Source organism: Triticum dicoccoides, chromosome 1A, assembly GCF_002162155.2.
Source record: "Triticum dicoccoides isolate Atlit2015 ecotype Zavitan chromosome 1A, WEW_v2.0, whole genome shotgun sequence".
In the NCBI taxonomy this organism is placed as follows: domain Eukaryota; kingdom Viridiplantae; phylum Streptophyta; class Magnoliopsida; order Poales; family Poaceae; genus Triticum; species Triticum dicoccoides.
The window spans coordinates 85,583,153-85,599,467 of record NC_041380.1 but is presented as its reverse complement, the minus strand read 5'-3'; positions in this window follow the sequence as shown (position 1 = coordinate 85,599,467).

Sequence of the window (16,315 nt, the reverse complement as noted above, 5' to 3'; positions counted from 1 at the left end):
TAGAGACACATAGCAGGGAGCGAGATATACTTAGAGAGAGATAGAGTGATGAAGGTCGAGGGAGAGAGTACCATCAGTGTGTTACGAAGATAAAAGATCATTGTCGACATACAGGTAGCACGAGAGATACCTGAGAGACGATGAACACATATAGGTCCAGAGAGATAGTCCTATATAAGCATGAGTGATAGCTATATGAGACGAATATCTGGATTAAAGGGGATTCAAATATTTAAACTGGAGATCACGACATCGATAATATCATAACGCAAATTGGTGTATCAAACATGCATATTCATTTGAATTTGGGCACACGTGTAATGTTCTATAGTTTATCAATATTGGTGATCCGTAGATTCTTCATTTACAAACAGTGCATGGTTTATATGCAATTAATGTCTAAACAGGATTACACTATATGTTGCGTGTGTGAAACACATTATACATGTTTGAGAAGTAAAAAAACCCACATGAAACACACATTAATTGGAGACAGTTAGCGAGGAATGCATACATTGGATTTCAACATAAAGTGGTTTCAAATATTTGAAAATCCAAATTGATGGATACAACCTTATGAATCTAAGATCATGCCATTTGTAAACCATATTTATGTATAAATGGTGTTGTGCTTTTGAAAGTATATATAGAAAATGATGTATATAGAATGTAATTCCAATTGAAAATGGATCCCGCCCCAAAAAAATAGAATACAAACGGGATTCGAATTGAGTTGGCATGGTAAATGTGCACTCTGCAAAATTTGAACGAAGCGGGGAAAATCGCAGTAGCCGCCCGTAACCAAAATCTGCGAGATTGAAATCACTGCTGCCTATCCCTGCCACACAAAACCTATATGCTGGATTTCTATAGGTTTCGATAGGGGTAGGTTTGTAATTTCACCCAAACGTGTCGTAACTGCCTCTCACCCGGATTCATACACGGTGGGAACCAAAACACAGTGTGTCCTCGGCCGAAATCGACTCCCTCCACGATTCATATTCATACACGGTTGGCGCCAAAAACAAACTCTCGTCGGCAAATATTCAGTGTATGCGAGATTACCGTCCTATCCCCGACCGACTAGTGTTGCTGTGATGTAGTAGAAATTTGAAACACGGGCTAAGTTTGTAAATTTCCTCGCATTTGAGACAAGCGCTCCCTGAATACATGCTTCCCCCTTCCTCTCTACCTCCCTTTTCCCCATTCGTACTCCGTGGGTGCCAAAACACCCCACCCTCCTCCGTCCGCCGCCGTCCGCCACCCCATTCACCGCCGTCCTCCTCCACCATGCTGGAGCTAATACCCCGATGCCGCCGTCCATTACAAGAGATCGACCTCTCTCATCTACGACTTCGGACTGGGATCCTTGCATCCCGTCCTCTCGCTTCATCCCCGTTGTCGTCCACCTTGCCGGCGCCGCTCCTACGACCGTCTCGTCCACCGCGCCCTGCCGCCACCGTCTACCCTCCTAGATCTACTTCCATGCTGCCGACAGCCATCGCTACCGCAGCACCGTCAAATTCTCAGCAGATGCGTACACGGCGCCGCACCAGAGGCGGTACTCTTTCGTATCTGCTCAACTTATTTATCGCAGCAAGAAAATAGATCGCCACTGCTTTACTCTGATTTCTTGTCTTGGTTGCAAAGTTGCCTTTGTCCGGTTTGCACCTTTAGATCCGCCATGGCATGCTCAACACCATACTCGCAATGCTTATGGGTTTTCCCCTTTTATATTCCACACTAGTTAAATCACAGTAGACTAAATTTCAAAATTGGGTCAGTCGATTTTTCAGAGCTCGCCGGAGTTCGCCGGTGCGATCGAAGGGGCTCGGGTGGTTGTGGGGCCTCGCTGAATGAAGAAAACTCGACGCGGGTGGGGGTTGGGGTGGGGGTGGGGTGGCGGAGGAACACAGGCGGTGGGGGCCGGTGGTCCGGCCGGCGGCCCGTGTAGTGTTCTGTATGGGAAGAATCAGAGACGAGGAAGAAGAAGGGTTAGGAGATGTAGGATCTTCATCCAACCGCCTGAAATGGTCGAGAGACAGCTAGGAGTTGCATTCTTGATGCGCTCTGGTTCATCATGTGTGGGCACTGCGCAACCAACATTTTATTATCCAAAATCTGCTTGCTCTTCTTTACCATGTTCCTCTTCCGTTCTTCTTTAATATGTACTCTCTCCATTCCTAAATACACGTCTTTGTATAGATTCCACCATGGACTACACATGGAGCAAAATGAGTGAATCTACACTCTAAAATGTACCTGGATACATCTGTATGTGATCCATAGTGGAAATGTCTACCAAGACTTATATTCTGGAACGGAGGGAGTATGATAGTAGTATAGTAGTTCCTTGTACCGAAGATGAGCAAGGACATTTGCAGTGTAGAGGTCTATACGGTCGGTTGTGATGGACACTTTGAGCCTCTTTGATTCGTAGGATCTTGTTAACATAGGAATAGGATTTGTAGTGGCCTGCCCACTTGAATCCTATAAGAATAGCAAGGAAATGCGGGGAGCTGTGTCGCCTTTGAGAGTTACATTGATATTAACAGTACTGCACCTTCACTTGAAGAGAGCTGGTATCCGAAGCCTTTCTAGCCGTACCGGCAATACTAGCACATATATTCCAGCAAGTTCCACTTTGCTGATTTTACTCTGATGCTTAAGGTTTTCCCGTTATATCTACACTATGATCTGTGTAGCTGCTTTGTGTCGCACTAGCAGCAGTCCACTCTTGAAGCTAAACACTGCAATGACTTACAAAATTGGCACCAAGGCATTGAGTGCCATTCTGGATGCAATGAAACTCATACGCTCCCCACCTATTGATTCTTGTCCAGAATATGATCCTAATGACTATTCTAACCTTGAGGAGTCAAAGGCAGATGGCCTGTCCTGTTCACCCATCAAGGTGCATGTTCTAATTTGGCAATGTTTTATTGATTGCGGGTATCTTGCATATGTTCTTGCATTTCTTCTACTTTGTTGCACCGCCATCTACTTAGTTTACTCATCATATATGTCGAGATGCCATGCCCATCCATTATCAATACATATTCCATCTGTCATCATACCATGTTTTTCCACTCAAACGATGTTCTTGTGCATCAGACATCAAAAAGGAAGAGGGTGATTGCCGAACCTGAAGGAGCACCAGCAAAGTCCTTGAAAAACATGGTGGTGCCGGAGAAATCAGACAGCACCCCACTTATATTGGCTGTACAACCAGTGACACAAAACGTAGGACCGACTCCAGCAAACTGTACCCATACTTCACTGGCCACACCACTAGCCCCACCACACAGGACCTGCACTCCAGTAAAAGGTATACCGATTTCATTTGCCATAGCACCATGTACCATAGAAAAATCCCACTCCAGCAAAAAGTACAACAAGTCGACCGGCCGAAGACCTATCCCAATTGCAGAGACGGCCAATTCCTGCAGATTTGAACCCCATTCCATTTATTCCCAGTTTAAAAGACAATGCTTTCAATGTTGTTAGGGACTACGTGCATATATTCCCATCATGGGAAGATTATTGTGAAGATAAACACCATTTTCACATCTTCCTGTCCAACTTACGTGTAACTGCTATTATTCATGCCTATTATTTTCCTGTTTTCTGCTGATTGAACACATCAATGATTTACATTACATTGTTGTAACTAGGTGAGGGTCAATCTGGATAGTCATGACGAGCAAAGCTTGCTTGTGCTTTTCAAGGAAGCATTGTAGCAGTATCGGTGTTACCTGAGGAAATCACACTTTGATGGCAAGTCTATAAACGAATTTCCGATGAAGTCTCATGTGCTAAATTTAGAAGACATTGAATGGAAAAACCTTGTTATGCACTGGTCTCGTTCCTAGGATGAGGTAATGTCTATGAAATCACATGACAATTTGAACTACTTTTCCGCATGTGCCTTACAGATCTTTTTTGCGGGAAATCTGCTCGAAGAAGAATGCCGGTTTGACAAGAACGACAAGATATCACAAATATCTTGCCCGCTGCTTTGCTCTTGTTAGTACATGTTGTCATGTATCACTGTACTTGCATACGTACCTAGTTCATTATGTGACAACAGTATGCATGATAGCTTGCTTATCAATTGTTCGCTCCAAATTATCTGATCTGTATGAATGGTTACATTAGTGTAGAATATATCCAATGTCAATGTTTTTTTATCTCTGCATTGTTCTTGTAAGTACATGGTGTCCTTTATCAGTGTACTTATAATGACAGGTAGTTGTTCATGCACCATCACTCTGTAGCTTATTTTCCTTTGCCCTCCATTTTCTACACATCAGATCTATATTTACTCTTACCATAAGGTTGGTACTGAAGAAGTTTAGCTGTACATTCCTCTTGGCTGTACCTTTTGCCTGTATCGCTGCACTTACATTTATAGCTACTTGGTTATGTAGCATCACTCTTCATCTTATCTTAAATATTCTCCATTTTTTCGTATATTATCACATCTATATTTACTCTTAACAAAATGTAGAATAAAGGCAATGCTTTTGAAGAAGATTTTGTGGTAAACTTCTTGAATTGCCCCCCATCAGCATGGACAAGGCCTTTATAGAGCCTGTCTTCACCAATAATGTAAGTTTGTCCATCTCAAGCCTTCAAACATTTTTGTATATATTTAGTTAGGCATGACTGCAATAGCTGTTTATTTTTGTTGTTTGCATCAAATTGCTTGTTTAAAGTTTATTATATGTAGTTCATAAACAAAACTTCATCCTTTCTCAATTTAAGTTTTCAGTTGTACAACCAAGTTCCTTCTTCATACCATGTAAATTAAACTATACAGAGCAAGTGATCTTCTTTTGCACTGCATGTATGCTTCTGTTCTTCATCTGTAATCCAGTGGTGTGGTGAACCTACCCACTACAGCACAATGTCATATTCTGCAATGTCTTAACTATGAAAAATGTCATATCATTCTACTATTATTTAAACCATCTCTTTATTTGCCAATCTGAAATGGTATAAATTGATAGCACACTAACCATTTATACTTATGAGTTCTTGATCTGTAATCCAGTGGTGTCGTGAAGCTGCCAACTCCTTCACAATGTCATTTCCTGCCATGTCTTGACTTGAACAATACCATATTGTGTTAATGCAAATTTAAACTGTGTCACTTTATTCGTCAGTAAGAAATGTGATGAATTGTCAGCACTGATACTTTTATGTGCAAAACCTGTCATCTGTCTGCTTGTTTATCTTTCAGAGTGAGGAAGATATAAGTGTTGAACAAGCGCAGTCTCATCATCTTGCTCAGCTGCTTGCGCTGCAGCTCCCCAGCAGGGCTAACCTTTCTTGAACTCTATTGAAGTGCTGTCGGTTTTGTATATTATTTTGTCGGCGTGTTTATTTGCACTGGTGGCGATCTTTGATGCCCAGTGTATGTAATCTACTGTCTTCTTGTGCTTTATTATCATAGTGGCGAACTTTGATGCCAAGTGGATGTAATATGCCATAATTTATTTATTGTATAGTATAGGTTTTTTCTTATTCACGATGCTGCAGTTATTTTACTGTATATATATCCTGTCTTCGCAGTAAACCGGCCAAACCGTAAAATTACGGTACATAATTGGGCCGTCATGCAATCACGATGTAGGTTGGGCCTGAAACGTGCCGATCAGCTCATGGGCCGGCAGCAGCCCGAAATGAACCCCGGCCCATGATTGTGCGAATCAAATCACGGGCTTTTACCGGGCCGAAAAATTGTCTCGGTCCTTGTTTGCCCAATCAGATATCGGCTGCGAGCAGGCCAGATGCAAACCGGGCCGCAGTTAGGCCCAACTATATGACGGGCTTTTAACAGGCTGAAATTAATATAGGGCCGAAATGTTAAACAGGCCCTTAACAGGCCAAAACTAATATTAGGCCGAATTACTAAGTGGGCTTTAGCAAGTGGGCCCAAAAGCATAGTGTCCAGTTGACGGGCCGAATCTGATATGGGCCATAATTAGGCCCAAAACCTCTTAAAGGGTCGGACCTGATCTGGGCCGTAATTTGGCCCAGAACATGGTAGGCTTTTAACGGGCCGGATCTCATATGGGCCACTATTAGGCCTGGAGCGTGGCAGGCCATTAATAGACCGTATCAAATATGGGCGGACATTTGGCCCAAAACATGGCAGCCAGTTAACGGGCCGGCCTACTAGGGTCCTCAAAATCTTGTGGGCCTATAGCTGGGTCGGCCCATTAATGTCGGCGAAATCTCGTGGGCCTTTAGCTTGGCCGGCCCATTATGATCCGCAAGAATTTTGAGGGCCATTACCTGGGCCGGCCTATTATGGCACACAAAAATCTTGTGGGCCTTTACCTGGGCCGACCCATTATGGCCTGGGAAATCTTGTGGGCCTTTAGCTGGGCCAGCCCATTATGGTCCGCAAAATCTCGTGGGCCTTTAGCTGGGCTGGCCCATTATGGTCCGCAAAATCTTGTGGGCCTTTAGTTGGGCCGGCCCATTTAAACTTGTTGGGTCGTGCCACGTGTCGACGTATCATAGGCACCTTCTGTCCAGTGAGTGGATGACATCTGTCCCGACGATGAGCCGACACGTGTTTCCTCTAGCCAATGATGATTTTACACGTGCAAAATCCCCATTGGTCGGGGCTATTAACGGGTTATCGGATCCAAAACCCGACCCGATAGCTTAACGGCGTTCCGTTACGGTGGATGCCACGTGTCGGTCACCCTTGACGAAAGAACTTCCGTGACACACGATTTATCGTCATGGAAGTGGACACTTCCGTGATGATAATTTTGGTAATGTCATGGAACACTTGTATGACAACACAGGTATGACTATCTTGATTCTGTCATAAATTTGTCATGGATGTACATGCATGACAAAAAAAGCGACCTACTGTGACAAACACGTATCATCACGGAAGTGTATTTTTTTGTAGTGATCACGTTTACTGTTTTAACCTCTGGGGGGAACTTTTTCTGTCCTCCGGCGCTTTGCTGGCGAGGTTCATCCTCGTCTTCACTTGGTGTCTCTTCCCCTTTGGTTCGGCGTTTAGCTTACCGGCCTGCTTGAAGACCCAACATTCTCTGTGGGTATGATTTGCAGGTTTGTCTGGGGTGCCGTGAATCTGACAGGGTTTGTGAAGAATTATGTTTAGACCAGATTTTCCTTCTCTGCTGCCTTTGAAAGGATTTTTCCGCTGACCTGGTCGGGAGCCCCTGAATCCGGCGTTTACTGCTGTGTTATGTAGGCTACCTTGTTTATTTCGACGCTTGTTTTTGTTGCGTCGTGGTTTACCATTGCCATCCCTGACTTCGGATGTGCTTGGGTTGCTGGTGCTGCTACGAGCCAACCAGCTGTCCTCACCCGCACAAAAGCGGGTCATGAGGCTTGTTAGGGCTGCCATTGTTCTCGGTTTTTCTTGGCCGAGGTGTCTGGCGAGCCATTTGTCTTGGACGTTGTGTTTAAAAGCTACTAAGGCTTCGGTGTCCGGACAGTCAACGATTTGGTTCTTCTTGGTGAGGAACCTGTTCCAAAGCTTTCGGGCGGACTCTCTGGACTATTGGATTATATGACTTAAATCGTATGCATCCAGAGGTCAGACATAAGTCCCTTGAAAATTGGTCCGAAAAGCATCCTCGAGCTCCTCCCAACTTCCAATTGAGTTTTCGGGGAGGCTTTTCAGCCAGTGCCGAGTTGGCCATTTAAGCTTGAGGGGCAAGTATTTAATGGCATGGAGATCATCTCCAGGAGCCGTATGAATATGGAGGATAAAGTCCTCTAACCAGACTCCAGGGTCTGTCGTCCCGTCGTACGCCTCTATGTTCAACGGTTTGAATCACTCTGGGAATTCGTGATCCAGCACCTCATCAGTGAAACATAAGGGGTGTGCGGCACCCCTGTATTGGGACGTGCCATGGTGTTCGGACGGTTGTAGTATTCAGTGTTGGTTTTGTACCATAGCGCGCTTCCTAGATCCATAGATGGATCTGGTCGCGCCGGATTTTTGATGCAAGTTCTCATGTAGAACGTGTGTTGACTTATGTGCGACTTTGTTAGCCGCTCTATCGCGTTCACAAGGTGGTGGATCCAGCTGGTTGGCCATATCATTCTTCGGCTGTATGGGCTCTAAGGCCTCATCGTCGAATTCCGGAAATAGCTTGCGCTTTGGATAGCTATTTTTATGGTAACTTCCACCATACTTTGTTACTTTGTTCCACCTACTGTTGAGCATATCTTGTGCGACCTTGAGCCTTTGCTTCTGTTTCTTCAGGCTCCTTGTTGTGGCAATAAGCCTTCTGCGGAGGTTCTCTTGTTCCAAGTGCATTTCCGGGATGATGCATGCATCTTCGTCTGGACTATTTTCTTCCCCAGACGGGGTTTGATGAGGCTTATCCTTGGCGTCGTCGTGTTCGGACGTCGGATCCGTACTATGTTTGCAGTTTGCATGTTGATCGTGCTCTGCCACCGTGGTGGTGCAGTCGTCGTTTCTTCTAGAGTCGACTGGACTGTTATTTCCTCTTGCGCTGTTATCACTGTTTTTGCTATGGCGGGACTTAGAGCGGCGCCGCTGACGTCGGCGCTTGGGTTGCTTGGAGGGGGCATCCTCAGTTGTCTCTTTGCCATTGCCCTCTCTGGGTGTATCCACCATGTATACGCCATGTGATGAAGTGGCGGTCTAGCGGCCTGTGGGCGGTGGTTCCTATTTTTCTCCTGCATCGTCGTCCATACCGTCGATGTCTTCGGAGTCGAAGTCGAGCATGTCGGTTAAGTCATCGACAGTGTCTACTAAGTGGGTGGTGGGTGGGCAGCGAATTTCTTCGTCGTCCACATCCCATTCTAGCCGGACATAGTTCGGCCAAGGTTCTCCTGACAGGGAGAGAGACCTTAATGAATTTAGCACATCTCCGAAAGGTGAGTGCTGAAAGATATCCGCGGAGGTGAACTCCATGACCGGCATCCCGTCGGATTCGACGGGCACGGATGTAGGCGGCTCGGAGTCCGTGGCCGGAGGTAAATCCAGTGGTTTGACGACGCTTCTCTCGAAAGGGGTGAAGTCAGTATCTGGCTCTATCGCCACTGAGAGTGCGGCCTCCATGACGGGGTCTATCCCTCCACTCTCGGATGGCGTGATTTGCTCCGGATTAACGACTGAAGTAGTTGCGGATGCGATCTCCCGAACACTGTCCGACGGCGGAGTTACGTCATGCTTGTCGCGACTGTGCGGCGCGTCCGGCATGGGCTCGAATCCGTCTAAGATCAAGTATCCGTGGATGGCGGTCGTGTAGTTCAAGTTTCCAAATCTGACCTGATGGCCAGGGGCGTAGCTCTCGATCTACTCCAGATGGCCAAGCGAATTGGCCTGCAATGCGAAGCTGCCGAATACGAAGATCTACCCGGGGAGGAAAACCTCGCCCTGGACCACATCGCTAGTGATGATCGAAGGAGCCATCAAGCCCTATGGTGACGACACAGTGGAACTCTCAATGAAAGAACCAATGTCGGTGTCAAAACCGGCGGATCTCGGGTAGGGGGTCCCGAACTGTGCGTCTAAGGCGGATGGTAACAGGAGGCAGGGGACACGATGTTTACCCAGGTTCGGGCCCTTTTGATGGAGGTAATACCCTACGTCCTGCTTGATTGTTCTTGATGATATGAGTATTACAAGAGTTGATCTACCACGAGATCGAAGAGGCTAAACCCTAGAAGCTAGCCTATGGTATGATTGTATGTTGTCTAACAGACTAAAACCCTCCGGTTTATATAGACATGGGAGGGGCTAGGGTTACACAAGGTCGGTTACAAAGGAGGAGATACACATGTCCGTATTGCCTAGCTTGCCTTCCACGCCAAGTAGAGTCCCATCCAGACACGGGACGAAGTCTTCAATCTTGTATCTTCATAGTCTACAGTCCGGCCAAAGGATATAGTCTGGCTGTCCGGAGACCCCCTAATCCAGGACTCCCTTAGCAACCCACGCAGGGACAGTTGATGGGACGAAACATAGATGATGGCCTGAGAATTAGTACCACATCGTATTGAAGAAATTAATAGTAGGTATAGACGGGGTGGACGGACGAAAAACGGAACTAATTACGGTGGTAAGAAGCGGTACTCCTTTTATTAGTAGGTATAGATGTTGAGTCCATGGATTGTACACACTCTCACCTTTCCGCCATTGCTAGCCTCTCTAGTACCGCACAACTTTCGCCGGTACCATAAACCCATGATATACCTTCCTCAAAACAGCCACCATACCTACCTATTATGGAATTTCCATAGCCATTCCGAGATATTGCCATGCAACTTTCAACTGTTCCGTTTATTATGACACGTTCCATCATTGTCATATTGCTTTGCATGATCATGTAGTTGACATCGTATTTGTAGCAAAGCCGCCATTCATCATTTTTTATACATGTCACTCTTGATTCATTGCACATCCCAGTACACCATCGGAGGCATTCACATAAAGTCATATTTTGTTCTAAGTATCGAGTTGTAATTTTTGAGTTGTAAGTAAAAGTGTGATCATCTTCATTATTAGAGCATTGTCCCAAGTGAGGAAAGGACGATGGAGACTATGATTTTCCCACAAGTCGGGATGAGGCTCTGAAGAAAAAAATGAGAGAAAAAGAGAGAAGGGATAATGTTACTATCCTTTTACCACACTTGTGCTTCAAAGTATCACCATGATCTTCATGATAGAGAGTCTCCTATGATATCACTTTCATATACTAGTGAGAATTTTCATTATAGAACTTGGCTTGTATATTCCAATGATGGGCTTCCTCAAAATGTCCTAGGTCTTCGTGAGCAAGCAAGTTGGATGCACACCCACTTAGTTTTCTTTTTTGAGCTTTGATAAACTTATACCTCTAGTGCATCCATTGCATGGCAATCCCTACTCACTCACATTGATATCTATTAATGGGCATCTCCATAGCCCACTGATACGCCTAGTTGATGTGAGACTATCTCCTTCTTTTTGTCTTCTCCACAACCACTGTCTATTCCACCTATAGTGCTATATACATGGCCCACGCTCATGTATTGCGTGAAAGTTGAAAAAGTTTGAGAATGTCTGATATGTCTCCAATGTATCTATAATTTTTGATTGTTCCATGCTGTTATATTAACAATCTTGGATGTTTTATAATCATTTTATAGTCATTTTATATCATTTTTTGGTACTAACCTATTGACATAGTGCCAAGTGCCAGTTGCTGTTTTTGCATGTTTTTTACATCACAGATAATCAATACCAAAAAGAGTCCAAACGCAGCGAAACTTTTTGTGGATTTTTTTGGACCAGAAGACAACCAATGGGCCGAAGAAGTACATGGGGGCTGCTTCGAGGGGAGCACAACCCGCCTCTTATATAAATACCCCAATATTTTAGAAACCCTAGGGGAGTCGACGAAAATCAACTCCAGCCGTTGCAGAGTCCAGAACCACCAAGTCCAATCTAGACACCATCACAGAGGGGTTCACCACTTCCATTGGTGCCTCTCCGATGATGTGTGAGTAGTTCTTTGTAAACCTTCGGGGCCGTAGTCAGTAGCTAGATGGCTTCCTATCTCTCGTTTGATTCTCAATACAGTGGTCTCTTGGAGATCCATATGATGTAACTCTTTTGCGGTGTGTTTGTTGGGGTTCGGTGAACTTTGAGTTTATGATCAGATCTATCTCTTTTTCATGAAAGTTACTTGAGTTTCTTTGATCTCTTATATGCATGATTGCTTATAGACTCGTATTTCTTCTCCGATATTTGGGTTTTGTTTGGCCAACTTGATCTATTTATCTTGCAATGGGAAGAGGTGCTTTGTAGTGGGTTCGATCTTACGGTGCTTGATCTCAGTGACAGAAGGGGAACCGACATGTATGTATCGTTGCTACTAAGGATAAAATGATGGGGGTCTATTTCTACATAAATAGATCTTGTTTACATCATGACATCATTCTTATTGCATTACTCCATTTCTCCATGAACTTAATACACTAGATGCATGTTGGATAGCAGTCGATGTGTGGAGTAATAGTAGTAGATGCAGGCAGGAGTCGGTCTACTAATCTTGGATGTGATGCCTATATAATGGTCATTACCCAAATATAGTCATGACTATTTGAAGTTCTATCAATTGCCCAACAATAATTTGTTTACCCGCTGTTTGCTATTTTTCTCAAGAGAAGCCACTAGTGAAACTTACGGCCCCCGGGTCTCTTTATCATATTATTTGCCTTTGCGATCTATTTTATTTGCCTTTTATTTCTAGATCTATTAAAACCAAAAATACAAAAACACCTTGCTACAATTTATTTTATTTGGCGTTCGATCTACCAATCTACTACAATTTATTCACGTCCGTTTGCCAATTTTTGGCACCGTTATCGAAAGGGATTGACAACTCCTTTAGTACGTCGGGTTGCGAGTATTTGTTATTTGTGTGCAGGTACCGTTTATGTGTTGTTGCTTGGTCCTCCTACTGGTTAGATAACCTTGGTTTTATCACTGAGGGAAATACCTATCGTTGTTGTGCTGCATCATCCCTTCCTGTTTGGGGAAATACCTATGTAGCTTCAAGCCGCTATCAACGTAAAAAGTATGAAACAATTGCTTGGCTTGTCATTGGGGTTGTGCATGATTTAAATATTGTGTGTGATGAAGATGGAGCATAGCCAGACTATATGATTTTGTAGGGATAAGCTTTCTTTGGCCTTGTTATTTTGAGAAGACATGATTATTTGTTAGTATGCTTGAAGTATTATTGTTTATATGTCAATACTAAACTTTTGTTTTGAATCTTACAGATCTGAACATTCATGCCACAATAAATAGAATTACATGGATAAATATGTTAGGCGTTCCACATCAAAAATTCTATTTTTATCATTTACCTACTCGAGGACGAGCAGGAATTAAGCTTGGGGATGCTTGATACGTCTCCAACATACCTATAATTTTTTATTATTCCAGGCTATTATATTATCTATTTTGGATGTTTTATATGCAGTAATATGCTATTTTATATGATTTTCAGGACTAACCTATTAACTAGAGCCCGATGCCAGTTTCTATTTTTCCTTGTTTTAGAGTTTCGCAGAAAAGGAATACCAAACGGAGTCCAAACGGAATAGAACTTTCGCGATGATCTTTCTTGGACAAGAAGACACCCAGGAGACTTGGAGTGCAAGTCGGAAGAGCCACGAGGCGGCCACAAGGATGGAGGGCGCGCCTAGGGGGTAGAGAGCGCACCCTAACCTTGTGGGCCCCTCTATGGACTCCTGACCTACATCTTCCTCCTACACTGGTGCACGTCGGTCCTAAACAAACGATTTTTAACCCCATTCCGCGACGGCATCTGGAACAGTCGCCAAGTGAGTGTAGGTGATTGGGGGGTCCTTCCCACACGATCCAGAAACCGTCGGGGATATGCCAACCTGGCACACACGTTCGGCAAAATGAGGTCGTGTGCGACCGGTGAGCGCTCAAATACGGAAATACGCACAATACAACTAAAAATACAATTATACGGAGAAATTGTTTCCGGTCGCAAGTACATCCCACACAGTCAGTCCCTGCTAAATGTTTCCGTTCGTATGTACATCCCACACAGTGGCTCCAAGGAAAACGTTTCCATTCATAGGTACATCACACACAATTTTTCCCGTTAAACCGTTTTTGATAGCGTTGCCATTGCACACGATATTAATAATTTTATCATTTGCGTTATTGAATGCATCACACATGGTGCGTAGAAAGAAACTGTGTGGCAAAGGCTGTCCATCACACACACTTTTTATGTGATAAACGTTTGTGCAAGGTGGCCTAAGTCAAACAATTTTCAAGAGAAAGTCGTGTGTGCAGTGGAGATTGATCGCACATGTAGTGGATCCTAGAAACATTTCTGATCTCCATGTATATCACAGACATTTCTCTTTTGCAAACCGTGTGCAGTGTAATCCCTAATTAATCCCTAATTAATCTAATTAATCCCGAATTTAAAAATCACATGTTATGAAAAAGTAGGCAATCACTTATTTCATATCCAACCATGTTTATTACAAATATAGGTTCAACCATGAATCCATAATTCAATGCACAGGTACATGTACTGAAGAACTACAGAAGCACCAAGTAAAGAATGATGAACCACAGTTCTACTAAAGACTGTAAAGACAGAGGCAAAAGACCTTCTGGTTGCTAGAGAAGGTGAAGTGGAATGCCCATATTGTGCCCTCCTCCATGCATAAGGCGCACATGACTCTAGGCCAACCCCTTGTGATGGCTGCCCGTCCATCCTTCACTGTATTCATTAGGACTTCTCGATGCTCATTGTAGTCTGGATGAAATACTTTAACCTTCATTGCATGTCCACCAATCATGTACTTTGTGAGGTAATCTTGAGTGAACTGCTTCGGGAACCACTGGCAACGACAAAAGATTCAGACATTGTTGTCTAACAACGCATTATGGGCAGTAAAAAGAGAAGGCTGCAGAGTTGTTAGTTACCATCCTACAGCTCACTGTTGTGTTGGATAGAGCATAAACAAATAATTTGCTTGCCACCATTCCTATCTTTTTGCTAATAATACTTATTAGTTTCCTCACTTGATGCTTGTTCATCAATATCTCATTGCCCCATAGGCAAAAGGGTCGATGCGTGGATCCTTGCCAAGGTTATATGTACCTACAAGCAACAAGTCAATATTAAAAGCTAACTAGTGTCCAGACCTGGATCTATATGCACTACATTATTGTAACACCCCGAGACCGATGTGCCAGGTGTCTTATAGTTATTCGCTGTTGTTGCCTTGTCTTTGCTTGCGTGTCATGCATTCCATAGCTTGTCATCATGTGCATTTCATTTGCATACATGTTCGTCTCATGCATCCGAGCATTTTCCCCGTTGTCCGTCTTGCAATCCGGCGCACCTATGTCACCCGGTGTCCCTTTCTACCTCTTTTTGTGTGCGGGTGTTAAACGTTTTCGGATTGGACCGAGACTTGTCATGCAGCCTTGGTTTACTACCGGTAGACCGCCTGTCAAGTTTTATGCCATTTGGACTTCGTTTGATACTCCAACGGTTAACCGAAGGACCGAAAAGGCCTCGTGTGTGTTGCAGCCCAACACCCCTCCAAAGTGGCCCAAAACCCACCTAAACCTACTCCATCATCTCGGTCGTTCGATCATGATCGCGTGGCCGAAAACCGCACCTCATTTGGACTCTCCTACCTCCCTCTACCTATAAATATGTGCTCCGCTCCCGAAATTCGCGGATGAACCCTAATCCTTTTTCCCCTATTGCCCGCCGGACATGTCCGTCCCGGACGGACGAAATCGTGCCGCCGCCTCGGGCGAATCGAAGACCGCCATCTGTCCACCGCCTCCCTCTCTCTCCTCAGCCCCGCCGCCGGCCCGCGGGACCCAGATCGGGCCCGTGCGGGCCCATCTCGCCGCCGCCCCGCGGGCGCCCGCGCCCGCCCGTCGCTTCTCCGGCACCCTGCGCCGCCTCGCCTCACCTGTGCGCCGCCAGCCCAGCGCGGCGCCGCCCCACGACGCTGTCCCCGGCCGCGCCGACCGCGCCGCGCCTCCTCTCCGCGCGACGCCGCTGCGCTCGCCGCCCGGCCTCGTCGTCGCCGGATCCGGGGGCGCCATGCCCGGATCCGCCCGTCCCTGCGCCGAGCCCCGACTGCGCCGCCTGCATCCCTGCGCCGAGCGGTTGCTCGGGAACGAGCTCGCGCTCGCATGGGCCTCCCCGCGGCCCATCTACTCCTGCCACCTGGGCGGTGTAGCGCGCCAGAGCCGACCCAGCTCCAGATCCGGCCCGTGTGGCCCAACGTGAGCATCCATGTTTTTTCCCCAATTTTCGACTAAGTCCCAGTTATTTTATGCAGTTTTCATGTCATCATAACTTCCTCCTCATAGCTCTGATTCGTGCGTGTAGCATATCAAAATGTTCGTCTCGACGAGTACATCATTTCATCTCATTGCATCATTTTCATTTGAGCTCATCTTGTTGCCCGAAATGCTGTTGGAAGAGGGCTATGTGATGATTATTTCAGATCTGTTTCAGCAAATGGCCTTTTGTCATTTTTGCCATGATTAATGTGTGCATGCTATGATCATGAGCTCTACATGTGTTTTGTTATATGCCATGCCATATTAAAGGGTTGTATGCCATGTATTTTTGTGATCCTTGTGGTAACTAGCACAAGCATGCAAAGTAGCTTACTCAATGATGCTGATTTCAGGGACTTAGAATTTCACAAAGTCCTTATCCTGTTTTTGTTTTTATGCCATATGTTCATGTTC